Genomic DNA, 18,871 nt, shown 5'->3' on the forward strand with positions numbered 1-18,871 from the left:
CCATACATTTTTTATACACAGAGTATGAAATTTTGTGTGGTGACTAGAATGTACCTGATGTGGGATGAGGAGATTAATTGGCTTTAAAATGATTGTCTGTGTATCATCAAAAGTGTGTAGGGCACTTTACATACAAATTTAGAAAATCTAACTCACAGTGAAAACTAAACCTCTCAGTCTCCAGCTCTGCATTGATTTACATAGGCACCCAACTTAATCTGCCCATGCTGCTTTAGGGGACTTGGAAACCACTGGACTTGATCCAGTAAGCCCCATATGGATGTTTAGAGACAATTGAGGTGGCCTGGATAATATGCCACAGCTGTGGCTGGTGACCTGGAATGGTCCAGAGTTCCTAGGCACTGCTCCACCTGCCCATGTCTTAGGAACTGGAGGATCCCTCTGACAGCACCAGAGAAAACCTGGTCCCCGGGTGGCTTTGGGAATCTCTCTGGGTGGCACTGAGCTCCTGGTGAAGTCAGGGGTTTGGGATGGCCAGGTGTTCAAGATGCCTGGGACAGATGACAGCCAGCAGATACGGAGCTGGACAATAGGGTGAGAATTTTTGCTGGCACTGCTTTCCCTTCCAGGACACTTTGTTAACACCCAGAACAGTGGTGGAGAGGACTGAAAAGTGAACTTAACATTCATTGTTTTCCCTCAGACAGGACTCAGCTGCAGCCTGGACAGCTGTTATGTCTGCATTCTTGCTGGCTATATTTTTCTAAGATGCTCATTATTTTAGGTGCTGAGTTGTTCAAACCCTGTCCTTCTTCACAACTGCCCTTTTAGCAGTTCTATAGATTGCCAATTGATTTTCTTTTACTTTTTACTGTACATGAGAATAAAAATAGGAGAGTGGAAGAGTTCATTTCCATATTTACAAGACAAATGCATGCTGGCAGAAGGAGTAACTACATACTTCAGTCTTCCTTGTGGACTTTCTACCCTTCTTTTCAGACCCTGCTCATAATCTCTGCACTGTCATGTCTTTCACCTGCTGAAAAGGCTCCACTTGGGTGGGTTGGTGTGTCTGCACCTGGTTGATGAGTGAGTTTGTTACCAGTACAAAGCAATGTATGTAGTTATTGTGAATGTCACATGGAGACAAATAGTGTACTTTGGAAAAAAACAAAAAAAAAACCAAAAACCCCAAAAAAAGGATTCTTTAGTATTTTTTTATTTGGTTGTTTTTTTTAGTTTTGGGGTTTGATTAAAAAAAAAAAAAGTCATTCTGCTTTATTTGAATGCTCCTCCACTGTTAGTCTTTTTATTTATTTATTTATTTATTTATTTATTTATTTATTTTCATTCTCCCTTTGGAGGGAGTAAGTGTAAAAGAAAAGATGTAAAAATGTAAAATGATGGATTTTTTCCTCATGGAACAAACCAGAGCTGAATATTTTTAACCAATTTCCCTTACTCACATGGCTCTCTTTGCATCAGCAAGGAGTGTAAAAACACTTAACAAGTTCTTGCCTAGAAAAATAGAGAGCAGCGAGCCCAAACTTTCCAGCTTGGTGGGTCATGATATCATTCTGGTGTTAGGGTGGGCTGGATGCCAGACCCATTTCTTTTCTATCTGACTGGATTTCCTGCCCATGCACCATACAGTCTAGCACTCTAAATCCCGACCCCTCTGCAGTGCATTGGACAGCACAGGTCAGTGGCTGCTGCCTGGGGACAGTGAGCAGTCCCCAGCACTGCAATCTATGAGCAGATTATGCAGACATCCGTCAGGAGGGCTGCAGGTTCAGCGTATGATGAGGCTTGATGGCTCCAGGGTCCCTCCAACCGTATGGTTGTGGATGCTGCCCATGATGTTTTTGTCATTCCTGGGGAACTCCCAGGAGGTGGCCATCACCAGGGCAGTACTGCTGCCTGATGTCCACCACCCTTTTTCTGAGAAATGCCTTCAGATCAGGCAGACAGGAATGCACTGTCTGCTGTAGCTGCCCTGACAGCTGCTGGGAAAACTCCAGGAGGGAAGGAGAGAGGGAAGGAGTTTTCCAGGAGGGAAAACTCCTCCCAAGAGAAAAGGTACAGGGGCAGGCTGTGGACCAGGTAAATAGTCCTGGTAGTCTGCATTTGCTCTATATATGAGCTGAGCTTGGTATTCCAGTTGCGGATGCCTCAGGACCTCTCCAGGTGACACACTAAGGTGCAGGTAAAAGCAATGCAGAAAAATGTGAGTCAGAAAGACCCACAACAGTGAGACATTTGGAGGAAGACCAGCTGGTGGACCCTGAGATTTTCATCCTGTTACCCTAAGGAGCTGAAGAGGTAGTGAGAAAGATGCCCAAGAGGCTGGAGGAGACTCGACAGGTGGCACCAAAGTGGAATGAGAAGCAGCATCCCAGAGTGCTTCTGGAAAAGCAGCAAGGGAAAGCATTGAGGGGGAAGGGGCAGAGGTACAGGGAAAGGCAGAGCTGATGAGAGCACATGGAGGCTTGGGATGTGATATAGGAAAGAAAGGTGGTGCACAAGGACCAGGCTGAGAGAGGACAAGGAAAGACTGAAAAGCTAGGAAAGGAGGTTATCCATTATACTGCTTTATACATGTTATGGTTCAGGGAAGGATTGTGGTTAGCCTGTGAAACAGGGGTAAAGTGACAGTGACAGCCTAGCAAGTGTGTGGCCCAGTATGAAATCGCAAGCTATGTCTGGCTTTTAATCACTCAGAGTCACATCTGGCTAGGATTAGTGTGCTCATGACCAGAGCAGCTCCATTAGTTGTGCTTGGTGAGACAGTGGGTTGGCAGTGGCTGGAATGCAGGGAGATCAGGGACAGAGACTGAAAAGAGTAACTTGGAGTCCTCCCTCAAAACCTCCAATCAGTTCTTTGGAGAAGCTCTCTGCTTTGCATGGAGGGGCAGGCCAGGGAGACTCACCTCCTACCTTCAGCATCCTCTGCCAGCAGCGCAGGCCCTGGCAGTGGGGAGGGCAGGCAGGTGGGGTGTCCCAGAGCTCCCCTTGCCATCTCTCCGTCATTGATGCCCTTGCCCCGTCAGCACAAGTGACTGAAATCAGTTTTATTCAGCCACATGGTTTGCAGAGAAAGAGCAACACAAGTGTCATGGGCAGGTCTGTTGACCTCAGCTTGGTCCAAGCAGTACTCAAACTTGCAGGGTGTTAGCTGAGTGCTGTGATAGCTGTTAAATGTTTCCCATGTGCTATTCATGTTCATATTGTTCTTCTGACCCATGATACCTTTTTTCCATTTAAATGGTATCCCCTTGTTGGCAGGCTTTAGGTCGGAAAGGAGGAGACTTGGCCTGTTCCAGTTAATTCTGTAATTGCCATCTAACTGCTGACAGAAAGCTTTTGGGAAGCTTCCTAAGCAACCTAATGATTTTACATTGTGTACACCTAGAGAAGCACTCAGCCTTTCCAGCTCTTTTGGTGCACTAACATGTCATGTAATGAAACCATTCAGCTGAGATTAGAGGAGAGCTGTAGGGGCAGGCAGCGGGGAATTGGCTGGTCACAACTGCGTCTTCCTGACACTTGTATTGCCAGGGTCACAGAAACGGGGGAGTGGACCATGAAATAAGTACATTGCTGAGAGTTTCTTAACAAACCAAATTGATATTGAGCTATCTAACAGGGAGACTAAGATTTTGCTCCAAAATCCAGCTGTTCCAATGTCACCCTCATATTCTTATAAAGCATTTTCCTTCCTCCAAGATCTTGAAGGACATCTTTGTCTGACCTCAGTAAATATCATTGTGAAGAGATGGCAATTTCTATTCTATCACGGAAGCTTCCCCATGCCTTGTTATTAATTGTTTTTAAAAGCTGAAGTTAAGTAAGCAAAATTGCAATTTTTCTTCCCTTAATCTTCCAGCCAAAGGAGGGAACATTTATACAGATATTGCTCAGAGTAATTGAGAAAATATTTGTGCGTGGCTTTAAGTAAATTCGCAGTGAAGCCCCCCATGGGTTATTTAATAGTTCTGTGCTTAGAGAACTCAGCTATGGTAGTGAAGTAAAGACTTCTGCAACCCTCCCAGCTGCTGAGTGGCTTATGCTCCTGTGAGTAGCTCCCAGAAGTTTCAAGGGACTACTTTTGTAAGCACAACTAAAATTGCTCATGGGTTTCAGAACTTACCCTGGAAAACATGGTAGAGAAAACTCAGAGAGTAGAGTAATTTCTCATGCTCCAAACAGAAGAAATTTTATTTCTTTTGTTCTAACATTTCTTCATTTTTTTCCTTCCCTTTCTCCCTTCCCAACCTTCCTGGCTTGCTTTCTCTTCTGTCTCTTCCTTCTCCCTCTTCACCAACACAGATATTTGGAAAACTCATTCTGGAATTCCTTTGTCCCGGCAGAAGGCACTGAACAGTGATTCCAAAATAGTCCAACCTTTCTTTCAATCCATAATTCACCATCCTAAATTGTTGCTCCTCACTGCAACCCTGAACAAAATGTGAGATGCAGCATAAAGAGAAGAAATCAAGCAAATGACGGACTGTGGTTTGCTCAGCCGACACAAAGAGCTGTCACTGACTGACTGAGCCTGATGGCCCTGCCCTGATCCCTGTGATATATTGTAGTAGCCATGAAATATTGTAGCAAGCTGTGAAACCGAGACAGTAAAGTGTGATGGGGTCTGCTGGGGGTGGTGGGAGTGTCTTCAGGTCCCCGAGATCTGGACCCAGTGCAAAACTCTTCATGCCTCTGAACATGCAGGTTGCCTTGCAGTGATACACATGCTAACCTGATGTCACATTAATATGGAATTTCCTGAAAATTCCTTTCACTGCAAGGAATCCAAAGAGTGAGTTTTGTGGCATTGTAACCTGTAGTTTCTCTTTACCTCTGGCACTGGTCACCTGGAAGCAGCTTCCTTCTATAACCTGTGAAGTGCCACCAGCTCCAGGTATAGAAGCAGACAGAATCCAATCCTGTCCAGACAGGATTGCAAGAGTAGGCAGGTGGAAAGACAGCTAGGCAACAAAGAATCCTGCGGACTGGAATAATTGAATTAATATGTACTAGTCTTTCTGCTTCTGTTGAGGTCAATGGGGGCTTTTACTATGATCTGCAGGGGAAACAGGATCAGGCTCACTTTGGGGAAAAGAAGATCAAAACTGGAGACAAATGCTTGTACATGTGATTGTGACATGATTTGAATTTTGTTTGTTTTCCTGTGTTATCTGTGCAAGGATGTTGGAGAAAATAGATTTTAAAAGACTTCAAGCTCCTCCTGTCAAGAGAAAAAGAATGAAGAAAGGCATGGGGTTAGTAAATGCAATTATTATCCATTCATTCCCCTTATCCCCTTAGGCTTGTGGCATTCCCATTAGATTTGTCCTTTATACACACTGATTTAACTTAGTCTCCATGCTCCAAATAATGCCAGGGAAAAAAAAAAGATAAACATATTCAAAGCCTTTCAAAAACTTGCTCTGCTGTGAGAAAGAGAGGTTAAGTCCCATTGATTTACACTCAAGGATTCTGCTGAAGAGGGGTCTTTGGCTTGTGCTTCAGCAACACAGCTACACACGTGCTTTGCTTTTGGCGTGTGTAGTCCTGTGACTTTCATGAGGAAACTCACATGCTTGGCTGGCTCAGGGCTGAGGGAGAGTCTTCAGGAGGTGGACAGCATTGTAGCACGGCCAGGGTTAGAGGAAAACATGTCCCAGATCTCTGTCTCTGTCCCCCCAGTCATCACCTCTCTCTCAACTGTTTTACTCTGTTCAACGGTTTGTAGTTTTGGGATAAACCATAGTAGTGAGAGAGATTCTTAGGAAAAAAACCCAAACTTTTACTCAACATTTTGGCCTTTGCAGTTCTGTCCTTTGCCAGACATGGAAAAGAAAAGATGTAGCCAAAATTTTGGAGTGTGGAAGAAGAGGATACTATAAGTTTGGTTTTAATCAGTGAGAGGAGTTTTGGAAAGCAGAGAGGAAACAACAATTTGGGTCTAATTCTGCTCCTTCTGGCAAAATACCACCCCTCACCCCCTGTATGAGATCATTAGTGTGTTTTTTCTCCAAGCTGATAGCAGAAGCTTCTGGCTTGTACGCCTTGCTCACATGCTTAGATAAAGCTCTTGCCAGTTTTGGGGCTAAAAAGGAGTTCTCTCCCAGGTCAGCTACAGTAACTAAGTTTCCCTCCCCTCTGCAGAGAGCAGCACAGTTTGTGCCCCTAGACCACTTAGACCTCCTCCCAGGGCCTTCTGTGGGAATATCTTTCTGGGGGAATAGCCTCCTGCAAGAATAACTTGCAGTCTTTTACTGCAAGACTTGAAATTATAATGGCACACTGAGAAGCATTGTAGGGTGGAGTAGACCGTTCCTCTGCCCTGGGAGTACTCACCAATAGTTGGTGAGTACTTACTTACTCAGCAGTCCCAAGATGGTCCCTTCCCATCCCATGGCCTCTAAAATCCAGCTGGTGTGTGCACTGTGGGGAGGGAGAACCATTGTAAGCAGTGGCTGCTGGCAAATAAATACAATTGCAGTAAGGGAGTGAGGTGAGTACATACGCAGGGCGTGTTTTATCAATTCAATTTGAGCTGGAATATCTTCTGTCTCACTGTCAATGCACAACCTCCCCGCTACTTTCAAAGCAGAGCAAAGCCTCTGTGCCAGGCATGCCACTAAAGCTTTGCTGAGAGCTCAGCAGCCACAGCAAAGCACACAGAGAAAGATCTGAGCACACTGGGGTGTAGGAATGCTGGGGAAAGGATGATGGAGTTGTCTGGGATTCCAGCTTCTTGGGCCTGACTCAAGGCTTTACACTTTGTTTATGCAATAGTAATCCCAAGCACTTCACGTGATAGATCCCTGGTGATACATTTCAGCGGGGTTTACACTGATTTACACTGCTTGAGGCTTTGGCCTCTATTTTCCAAAGAATTTTCCAGAATTTTCTAATGAAAAATACCAGAATGGTCGGATCAGTGCAGGGTTAGGTTACCTCAGTGAGCAGGCTGGAGAATGCAGGCAGCCCCTCTCCCCAGTCTCCTCCAGGGAAGTCCTGGCTGAAATCTCTTCCAGCCTTTTAAGGGGTGCAGGATGAGGTCTGTAGGCACTTGTACTCCTGAAGTTTATCTGCTAACTCTCACGCCCTCTGGAAGACTGTCAGTAATGCACTCAGCTCCCACTTTCAAAAGCTGTGGGGCACCCTTTGGAAGGCATAGAATTTGAAAGTATCAACACTGATTAACTCTTCAGACCCAAAGAGCACCCCAGAAATCCTTCTCTCATTGCCTCTATTCAGCTCTGAGAGTGGCAAAAATGGGATGACAGAGCAATAGGGCCTGCAAAATCCCATTTCCCAAGTCAGATGAAACAACAGTAGGATCCAGACTTCTTCCCCATGTTCCTGCTGCTGTACAGCTCAGAAACAGGCACTGCTTTTACCAGTACCTGCTGGGGGGAGTTATTTGGCAGGAGGCAGGAAAAAGAGGTCAGGAGATCTTCTCTGCTCTGCTGGAGCCTCAGACCCACCTCTGCATATGAACAGCCCTAGCAGGTCAGCATGGGATCCAACTTGCCCTGGCTCCTGTTTCTAGTAGTGGCACCAGTTGGATGTCACATTTGTGAACCTCATCACCCTCTGTTTCCTTGTCCAGAGCTTCCCTGGAAGGCACTGTGTTCCTTTGAGTAAGGAACAGCACAAATATAGGTAGCATCTGAGCATTTCTATCCAGGTAGGAGGAATTTGCTTGTGCTGAGTTTATGGATCAGTGGAGAAAGGGCGTAGGAGGAGAAAAGGGATGATGAGAACTAAGTGTGCAATCTAAACCAGAGTGTTTGTCAGGATTTTGAAGTCTGTGTAAACCATATTATTAATATTTAAACAAGGCTTGCTTTTAACATTTTTTTCTTTCTTTTTTTCCCTCTCTTCTGCCTTCCTATTACAGGATTGCAAAACTCATTTCCAAAGAGGCTTATTTTTTTCCTGTTACTATTAGCAGCAGAAGTGATTTATATGCACATTGGGAGAATAAGTGCATCTGAAAAGAAAAAAAAACATCCATCCTTTCTTCTACCTGTATCCAAACTTTCCTTTCTTCGTCTTTCCCGTGGGGGTCACACACACAATGAACTTAGTGTGGTTTCTGGAGCTGCAGTGGTAACTTGATAGTGTGTCCAGCCCCAAGAAGAGCCCAGCTTTGCCTTGTTGAAAGCAAAAGGTCCCCCATTCAGTTTCAGGAGCTGGGAAAGGCTGAGATGTTAAGAATATTGTCTGCCTACAGGCAGTGAGGTTTCCTCTGAAATTCACTGCTCTGGTTAGAATTTGCGTTGCAGATTTTCACCTGGAATTAATTTTAGTGATTCCATCATGTGAGCTCTGCCAAAGCAAGTTTATAATGGGAACATTGTCTTCACTTTAATGGGAGCACTGAGAGGGCAGTATCAATGCCTGTGAATATTTAAGCTAGTTTGGACTATTTTTGGTATTGGTAATCTGAAGGTCTTCCTCAGGGGCCCTAGCCCAACATCAGGCTGAATTGTGGTGGCAGGGCTGTGGGTGGCAAATGTCCCTGTGACAGAGCTGCTGGAGAGGGAGGCATAGACCAGCCCTGCAGTTGGTAGTCTTGTCTGAATGCTTTTCTGTGCAAGTATTTTGCAACCAGAATAGAAGAGCTCAGCACCAGCACTGTGCTTACACTGTGGGAGAAGGGACAGACTTAACTGAAAAAACGCTTTCTAAGGTGAAACAAATGGCTGTGGAAGGGTTTTGTCAGATTGGAACACATGAAGTTGACAGCAAATACTGTACCTGATTTTGGTGGGAGGGTTTTCTCATTGAGGTTGGTAAAGGTATGTTAATGAGTATCATTAGAATTGGATAACAATGCGCTTCCTTGTAGGGTTGCCTGACTCTCTTGCTGTGCTTTCAAGCTGAACATATGTTTTCAATTATTAACATGATTAATGGGAATGAGATGACTTGAATCCCAATGAGCTCTATCTTGCCATCACGTGCAAACCCCTTATGGGTATGTTTATGCAGTGTGGAAGTGTGTGATTTCCTTCTTTTTCTTTCCTTCTCTTTCTTCCTGGTCTTTGGAGGTCCAGGTGTCTAACTCTAAACAACTTGAAAGATCCACAACCAGAGTCCTTTGCTGTATTCAAGTCCCTGGGCACGTGCCCCCATGTCTCCAGGAGTATGGGATATGGAAATTGCTGTGCAGGAGCAATTCATATTGTGTTGCCTCAGCTTGGCCTGGGTTTTGGTCCCAAGTCTGAGAAGGTTTGGGAAACGTGAAACCACCTTCTCACCATCATCACCTGGAACAACCTACAGGACACACAAATCTCTGATTCAGTTGAGACTCTCCTACTAATTTGTGTGGACTCTAAATCTCCCTTTCCATTCTTAGCATATTTTGCTAAGTTGTGAGTAATTTTTCACCCTGCTCTATGTTTTCATGAAGGGAGTAAAGCTGGGAATCTAGAACAAGAAAACCAGACATTGAAAATTCTTATAATGTTTAATTTTCCTCCATCTGCTAGACCCAGAGATCATCACTATACTTGGACCCTTCCCCCCACCCCCCATCAGTTAAGTCCTGGTCTAATTCCTTCTAGCTGAAGTATATATCACTCACCCAAAATCTGAAACCATGTATCTGTAAATGAGTCATTCACCACCTTAACAAACAGAGGTCAAAGCAGAATTGTACAGAATGGGTGCTTTTGCCAAAGATCCAGTATAGAATGGATAGAGGAACAGCCTCCTTCAGATCAACAGAAAAAAAGCAGTGCCATGAGCACTGAAACCAATGAAATAATATTTCCCATTGTTTTGGATCTGATTCTTGAATGAAAGTTCCCATTTAATTTTCCTCAGATTTCTAGACTTCCAGATTTGCTGTCTCTTGCAGATTCTGTGGGTTAAAGTGAGGGTAAGTTCATACCACATCCTTTGCCTCAGTCGCAATACAGATTGAGGTTTACTCCTGTGTCTCAATGCATAGTTTTGTTGATTCTGTAAGAAACCAGCCATCTCCACGTAAGCTTGGGGCTGCCAGAAAGGTTTGAGATTGCAAGGAGAGCAAGCAGGAGGAAGGAGAATGAAATCTTAAATAATTTTTTATCCTTGGGAAATGTAACTAAAACTGCTATACAGTGCAAGCGCAGATGGCTTTGACAGCACCAGCAGAGTGTGCATGTGTGTATGCAGATAGACATAAGTATGAGTTAGCATCAAGGAGCTGTGTGACTAAATCTCCTTTTTAGTTTTGAAATATTCTCTATATATGTAAATATGTATATATACACATAGGCAAAAATGATATCTTCCTGTCTGCGTCTATGTGTGGATTTTTCTGTCTAAGAATTATATATATATTTAGAAAGAGTGTACAGCATTGTTGAATAGGCTGATATATGATTATTTGTCTTACTGCACTTTAGTAATATACTCATTATTTTCAGATTTACCAAATCAAACAAACAGGTTGCATACCTGGGCTCCCGAACTCAGACACAGAAGGGTGTGGGGGGGTGTATGTGGGGTGTGTGTGTTAGTTTATATAAGTGTTTGTGTGCAGTAGGTGATGTACAGCTACACAAAGGCTGCATTCACTGAGATGAGAGACAGCTACATATCACAAAAGCAGTAACAATGCTATCAGATGGTCCCTAGTCACCTGTCCATGCTCCATCTTTCTGAGAGGAATTTTACTACTAGCAGATGTATATATATTCATGTCACAGGAATAATCTGCAAATGGTTATGGGTTGAAATACTCACACGTATTTCCCTGTGTGAGTCTAACTGGGATCTGTATGAATAAAAACTTGCCTAGTAACAAACTATGAGTTCTCAGACTGTAAAAGCTTACAGTGATCTGCACTCAACTGCTGATTTGTTTGGGTGAGCTGCCATGACAGAGAGAAACATTACCAGTTAACTAATGGCATGTTAGTAGAAATTATGGACTCAAGACCATCACTGCTAGAGGTGTACAATCACACAGAAGCTGCTGTCAAACAGCAACAATTTCTGGTAATTGCCAAGCACAGGGTGAGGCAGCAGTGCTCCATATTCCATTACCCATTCTCCTAGACATCCACTTCTGCTGAGGAAGGGATTTTAGAAAGAGAACCTATATTTAAGGTCAATTGAAGTCTGAAGAGATTCCAATTTCTTTTAAAGTTGCCATTATTCAGTGTAATGCATCACTCTGAGCATCTGGAAAAGGCAAGTCAGGGGAGGGAGCTGCTCTTGTGCTGGGAGTTTGAGCAGGTGTCTGGAAGCAAAGCAGCTGATATTTGGTTGGGATAAAGCAAGCCCAAACTGCGACCTTAAATGAAAGCAAACTGCAGCTTGTGTGAGAGCATGTACCAGACTGTGAGCCACTTTTTGCATGACACTTTATCAGCATCAGCTGGGCTAAAGAGGTTATTTATTACAGATGATGGGATTTCCAACAGGGAAGAGAAACTGCTTTAGCAAAGGGTGTTGATGCATGCTCATGTAGGGTATGCTCTTATGGCTATCAGACTAGGTCCCAAAAGACCTCTTTGTTTCCTGCATCCTTGGCTGCCTCCACTTGGGAGGAAGCCATGCATGTGCTACAGCAGGACCTGATAATGAAGACTGACTCCTTCACACATCTTTTTCTATATGTAGTATGAAGTAAATAACACACAACAGCCTGGGTTTTAATAACAAATGTTCATCATCTGGGAAGTCCCTACAATTAAAGACAAGCGGGAGTCCACAATGCAGCAGTGTTAGCTAGCACCTAAACAGGTTGCAGGGTTTGTCGCCCTGTTTTGGTACCAAATTTTTGCTGGCAAACTTTTAAAAGCCAAGTCTTTGCATTTCATTCTCAGCATCAGATTAATCAGTCACTTGGGCTCTTATGTGACCCTGCTGGAACATCAGTTCTTGAAATATTTAAAGAGAATGGTGAAAGGGGGATTTCCAAAGATGGGTCTGGAAACTGATCATCCAGGCCAGGGCACAATATGCAATGGTGTGGGCACTGCTGAGCCCCCAGGTCATCCTACTCAGGACCTGGTGTCCTGATTTGTTGGCTCTGAGCTATGTGGGAGTGAGGAAGGGATGGAGATTTGGTTTATCCCACCCCTCCTTTCCCAACACTTTGGGTGGGCTGGCAGCCCCTGCCAAATGGCTGAGGGAGAGCTGCGGGAGGGAGCACAGCAGCAGCTGTGCCCAAGCCTGCCTTCCCTATGCTCCAGTCACAGCCCTAACTCCCTTCCAGAGTGAATTAAGATAAACTGAATTAGGGGCTCTCTATTTCTGAATGAGAGTGTTTAATCTGTTGCTGATTATGTGTCATCACCTAATCCCCTTCCAAAGATACATCAGTTTAATTCTGCTGGATGTCCCCATATCAACAAGCCCTGAACATGACTATCTTCCATGCCTAAGGTGCCTGGAGAGATAACCAAGTTTAAGGACATCTAGAGCAAGTGATGACTGGAGGCAGACATGAGGCATCGCAGTAACCTACTTCTCTACAATCCTATGAAGATTTTCCTGCAAAAATCTTTGTGTCCATGTCAGCAGAGGCATTTGGTGGCCTCAGTAGGGGAGTGAGAGCCAGAAGCCTGCGGGTGCTGGTGTTGGCTCATTCTCAACTCCATCACTTCACACGCCCAGAGCACATTCCTGCAGCTGAAGGCAGCACCATGAACAAACCCACATTCTTTTGTCCACATTGTCTCCAGCTGCTGTAAATTTTAAGCAAAATCAGACCTTGTTTAACAAGGAAAGTTTATTTTTTTTTTGCTTCTTCTTGCAGGTTTCAATTTGTAAATAGTACTTAAGCCTCTATATTAGTGTATTTTACCACTATGACATGGCAGACTGTCAGTACAGTACTGTACTTTGATGAATGCCAGAAGAGACATAGTGATCTGGAAGCATACCAAGACCTGAAATTCAGTTCTGAAAGTACTGTGAAAATTTGCCTAAAATGTAGATGTATATTGGTACTATTATAAAACTGAGATTCTTCAATTTTTTTCTTGCAATAGGGTGACACTGAGAATACAGAGTTTGCTACTGCTGTGCTGCAAATAATGGGGTTCAAACTCAGCCAGCTCAGACAGAAGAATCTTCACTGCAGACTGTCAGAAGGCTGGTAAGAACAATGAGAGTTTTACTGTTGGAAATTACATCTAGAACATCACAGCAGGGAACCTGAGTCATATTTTAAATACTTTTGAATTAAATGTTTGTTTGAGAGAACTATTTGAATGCCACCCTCTGAAAAGTCAGTAACTGCTCACACAGAACAGAACAGGGAAGCATTTGGCAACCAACACTGTAGCCCCCAGTAAGACGTGTTATAAGCCTCTACGTGATGAACAGAGGGTAAGAGTAGTTGCATGTATGAAGAGGTGCAGCTCTTTGAGAACCAGTATTCATGATTTAGTTTCGTTTAAGAAGATCCTCAGAATATTATTATTATTATTATTATTATTATTATTATTATTATTAATGCAACATCATTTGAGATGGAAACAAAGTATTTTATTTCAGATAAAAAAAATATTTCATGGAAATTAATTGTGGATGGGCTGTTACTAATTTCACAAAACCTCTATTTTTTCCAGTCCATTTCATCTAAACCTGGACTGTTTTTCATTTTCTTCCTCATCAAAATACACATCACACTGAAAATCCAAGTACCACAAGCCCTAGATCCAACTTTCTTTCAGCACTGTGTTTCACACACACAGTCCTCTTGGACTGGGAGGATGTGTCCATGACACATATCATCTATGCCCTGTTTTCCAATCATGGCAAACCCCAGAAAGAGAAGGACTCACCTCTGAGGAGTGGGTTATATGACACACCCTCTCTGCTGGTGCCTGGGTTTTTGGAAAGAAAAAAAATTTAATACAGAAGATCCCAGATTTGTTCCCTCTGCCAGATGTTGCCTGAGAGGTTGTTTTTAACTGCTGATGTGAAAGCTCTGTTTTTGAGACACATGTCATTTGGTACAGACCTATCAATATATTGTAGCCTGTGGCTTTTAGGTGAGCAGGATGAACAGGTGAGAAATCACCTGAAGAAGATCAACAGGGGATAAATATTCCCCTCTGTATAGAGATGGAAGACAAGACTGGATAATGAGTGATTTTCTGTCTCAGCAGATGGCTTTTGTGCTTTCTTCTTGCTCTCTGCTATACCCAGAATAAACTTCAGCAACCGTTTCGTAAAAATACCAATTCATCTTCTGCAAATCTCATGTTGTTTGTGAAGACTGTTAAACTGTTTTGAATAAATGTTTATTAGATGTTAATCACATGGTTTCAGTATTTCCTAGCTGTATCTTCTAAAGAACATAACTGTGCTACTGGTGCCCAGAACACAAGCATCTTAAAATTTCTAGTCCTTCTCTTCATTTCTCAATTTCTTCCTTATAGGTCTTCTTCTTGCACTTGATGATTTGCTTTAAATATGTATTTGATTTAGAGACTTTTTCCCTTGGTGCTTGTATGACAGCATGATTCATAGCTAGCTATAGTATAAAAACTAGCTATAGTATTAATAACAATCACACAATATTTTCTTATCATCACAGCAGGAACAGCATGATCCTATGGTTTCATCCTGCTTCCAATTGAATTCTGTGGGAATTCAGATAATTCCTATCTATGGCAGGGGCAAGCTGGAGTCCATTACAACTGTAAGTTATCAATACCACCTTTCAAGGTGCATACCAGGGGCTCAGAGGTCCTGCTGGCTCAGGGAAGTGCTCATCTGCCTGGGTGGATTCGTGGGGATGTCTTGTGATTGGTGCTCTGGTCACAGCTGGGGATCCAAGGTTGATCTGGAGGGATGGAGAGTTCCTCGCCCCAGTCAGCAATGTTTCTGGTAGCACTTAGCCAGGCAGTGGCTCTTGAGTGTTTGCCTGAAGTGCCTGAATTGGAATAGCTGGGATGCCAATTGACAGCAAGTAGCTTCCAATCCAAAACACTGAATTGCAATTTGAGATGCATTTAATACCAGCTTGAAACAGCTGGTGCTCATCTGCTTGTCCATAGTGGTGAATTATTTACCTGTTGGCCATTGCACAGCATTTTCTTGCTGCAGTTTACTCTTTTGTACCCTGCACTCACTCTCAAAGGAATAGTACAGAGCCACAGAAAAAAATTTGCATGTCAGTATCCAGCAACTAAAAATCCCTTTTATCGCTGCGGTTGTTCACTTTTGAACGAAAGACAATTTCTGAGACAGATGTTGTTCCATTAACACATACTTTTGGGCCTTCTGCACTTTTCCAGGCTTTTTATTTCCCTCAGACCTCTTTCACAAAAAAACAAGTGATGTATCATAGACAAATCTGGCAGGTCATCAAGATGCAAAGGTTGGACTGTACACTAAGAAAAAAAATCTGATATAGTTAACACTTCATTCATTGTTCCCAGAACACCATCCTTTTGGTTTATGGGCATAAGTATAGTCTGACTGGTAATTTATATACTATTTGACCTACCACACCCACAGATTATTGTTTTTATCACACTGGAATAACTGGTGAAAAGTAACAATTACTGTACTCTGAGCTTGCAGTGGAAGTACATTTCCCAGTGCTGAAGGCAATGTGCCATGTCCAAGGGAGTTCCACACACAAGTAATTTCCGGGTATCCTTTTGGTTCTGCTGCAGATTTTGTTATCGTTATTTATTTACCGAGCACTGCCAACGAGCTTGGTTTTGTACACTGTGTGAGAAAAGCACGCAGAGCCTGACTCCCAGCCAAGGTAAACTGGCATGTTGTGCTCTGGCGAGTCTGGCTCTCACTCCCTTATCCTTGGGGCTTGCCATCAAAGGCTTTCCCCCTGCATTAGGTACCAAGCCTATTTCATTTGCTAACTGTACGTTCAAACACTGTTGGGGAACCAGCCTAGCTAAGAAACTGGGACTTAAATCAGCTGCAGTGGGAATTCCAGTGCCTCATTCCTAAACCACACCAGTCTTCTCTTCCTTTTATTATGTTTCTCTTATTTCTTTGATACCACTTCTTGCATGCAGAAAAACTCTCTTACTGGAAGCAAACACCACAAGGTTTCTCTCATTCCTTTGAACACCAAATCAAAATTCTCCTGGACATGAATAGGACACAGTCAGGGCACTTGGTGATGTGAGGTGCTTGCACAGCCAAAAAGTTAACCTCCATTACCTTCCTCCCTGCTTGGACTTCTAAATGCTGTTCACCGAGGGGCTACAGAAAATCTCACTTCTCTGGGGGAAGGCCATTTCCCTGTGAAGGAAACTTCCTTGTGAGCTCTGCAGGGAGCAGCTGAAAGGCTGTATTCCTGGACATTTGGCAAACTCTGGGCAGAGATGTGCTGAGGTACCATGGGGTGTGAGGAAAGGTACATAAGGAAAGAGGTCACAGTTCTCTCCACTGCCATTTCTAGACAGGACCATGTCTCCTAGAAGAGCCTTGGGAACATCACCCTTTGAAGCGCAGCAGAGTTTCTGTGTCTCTCAGAGCATTATGCAACACGGGCTGGGGTAATGTACAGGTGGCTAAAGGCTGTCATGCCCTGCTCACGGAGGTTGTGAGCTCCCTGCTGCACTTCTTACAGCTACTTTGCTATGCAAGAATGAGCTTACACCTCTCTTGGGCCTTGTATTTTTGTCACAGCAATGAGGAGAGCCACAGCTAAGGCTCCATGTATTTATTAAGATCCTGGACAGACTTTGCAGTCCATGCTAAACTCTGCATTGCTCTAGTCCTACTGTTTTTCATACTGAGCTATTGTAAAACTAGGTGTTCCTTCAGCTGTAGTTGTACTCTGGCTTGTAGTGTGCTCATAGCTGGAGGGATAGAGAACAGAAATTTTCCCACCTCCAGGGAACATGAGTCAAAACTGGGAGCTGATGGGAAATGTGAAAAATGTGAGGTCTTCTGTAAGGATAATAGCCAAAAGCAATAAATATGTAAGTAAATAAATCCATAAATAATTGAGGAAACATGTCCTCGGGTGTCATAAGGAAAGTAAGTGGAAGATGGGATAGAATTAGAGGAAGGACTGGAAGAAAAGGAAAGAAGAAGCAAAGACAAAACCAGAATATTTTACCATGTGTTCATTTTCCTTAGGGGAAGTTGGGAGAGGGAATTGTGGAACAGGAAGAAAGGAAATAGAAACATTAAGATCTGTGAAAGTAAGGAGAAAAGGGAAGATGTTGAAAGATGTAAAAAAAAGTTAAAAATAATGTTGAAGTTAAACACAGAAAAACACAGGCTGTGAAAGAAGTAAAAAGCAAGCAGAACCAGATTTCACTGTCCTTCCACACAACATCTGCTGCTCAGTGTGATTAAACCAGTGAACTTAGAGGGTTGCTCTGCAGAGCAAAGGGCCTGTCTGTGACAGAGAGGGGTAAGAATCTGGCAAGATGGTGAGATAGATGGAGAATTGGATGGCTGAGAATGTACAAGAGAAATAAGAAAAATCAATGTTACTGTGGAAAGGCTGATGCCAGAACATTATGGCAACAAAAATTAATTTTTTAAATTTAAAATTAAAAAAAAATTCAATTTCTACAGAGCATGACTGCTGAGAGGCAGGGACATTGGGTAGGTTCTGCGTGGCTGAATTGTGTGTTCACAAGCACCTGCATTTGGGTGCAAGTGTGAATCTACCTCATCAGAAGTTTTCTTGAGATTTTCTTAGGAGTCACCTAAGTGAATTCATGCAGTGATCTTTTTTGGTACACACTGATGTATCAGAAGACCAATAAGAGCAAGTTACAGTTCCACCAGGAGACTTCCTTTATTCTGACTTAAAATCTCTTTTGAAAAAATATAGCAATCTGAAAATAAAGACACGTCATCTGGCTGGAGATCTTTCTTGCATCACCATGCATTGTTTTCATTATGGTTGGAAAATATCCTCCCCCTGCTTCAACAGACAACAAAATCCATGTGGAGAGGTAGTAAAGCAAAATGTAGAAACTTTTATGCAAGTAGTTGTCTTCTTAGAAATTGTAAAAAGGTGCAATTGCCTGAGGCTGCCATTCAGTTGATTGCATTATGGGGGATTTAGGGCTGTGAACAAATAAGAGCCACAGTGAAACAAGGCAAATCAGCTTGTGTGATGCTCCATCCTCCAGCAGATAAACTGCATCTTGTAATTTGAGGTTGTCTCTCACTTGTTGATATCACACCACTGCCAGCAGCACACAAGAGAGTAGACACCAAGACAAATATTGCCCACACTGCTCCTCAGCACCAAGACAGGAGCAGCTGAGATGATGGTGGTACCTTCATCTTCTCGCAGCACAGGCACTCCCTGTACTTTAACCTGCAGGGGGTAAACTGAAACAGTTCTGTGGATTCCTCATTTTCTGGGCCCTGGTGGGCAGGGATACAGCACGTGCAGCAGTTCACACAGCACTTGCACAGCAGCCTATGGTTCAGGTTGGAGGTGTTCCAGCATCCCACAACTCTAGCTTTGCCTTTAGCAGGATTGATCCTGAGGTAGAGATTGAATTCAAAGGGTCTTCAGTGACAGCTGAAGCCTAAATAAACCTTCTATGCCTTGAACTACAGAGAGGACAAAGATTCAGGATGATCTAAGAACATTATTGGTAGAGTCCAACATCAGAACAAGATCCAGGAGTGACTGGAAAGGGGTTATGTGTGACCACTGGAGTTTACTCATGCCATGTAGCTGTGAACATACACAGCTCACCAGGCAGAGAAGAACGGAATGGAAACTCAGAACTCCCACCACTGGAAAATCCACATGTGAAAGCAGGGAGCAGAGTTGGATGATGACAATGATTCATGCCTGTCCAAGAAAAGCGTGAGAATGCAAAGGTGTCTGATCCTGAATTTGTAACTGCCAAAGTGTTGAAGTGTCTGAAAAGCACCTGCAGCTCAGCTTCAACTCAGTGCTGTTGCAAAC

At 43.4% G+C, this 18,871-nt stretch overlaps 1 long non-coding RNA gene across 6 annotated transcripts in view; it reads right to left on the reverse strand.

Annotated features, from left to right (window-relative positions):
• Positions 1 to 18,871, reverse strand: part of LOC135296922 (uncharacterized) — a 100,326-nt gene that overhangs the window by 69,486 nt on the left and 11,969 nt on the right. The window lies entirely within an intron of this gene.

Source organism: Passer domesticus, chromosome 3 (genome assembly GCF_036417665.1).
Source record: "Passer domesticus isolate bPasDom1 chromosome 3, bPasDom1.hap1, whole genome shotgun sequence".
NCBI lineage: Eukaryota > Metazoa > Chordata > Aves > Passeriformes > Passeridae > Passer > Passer domesticus.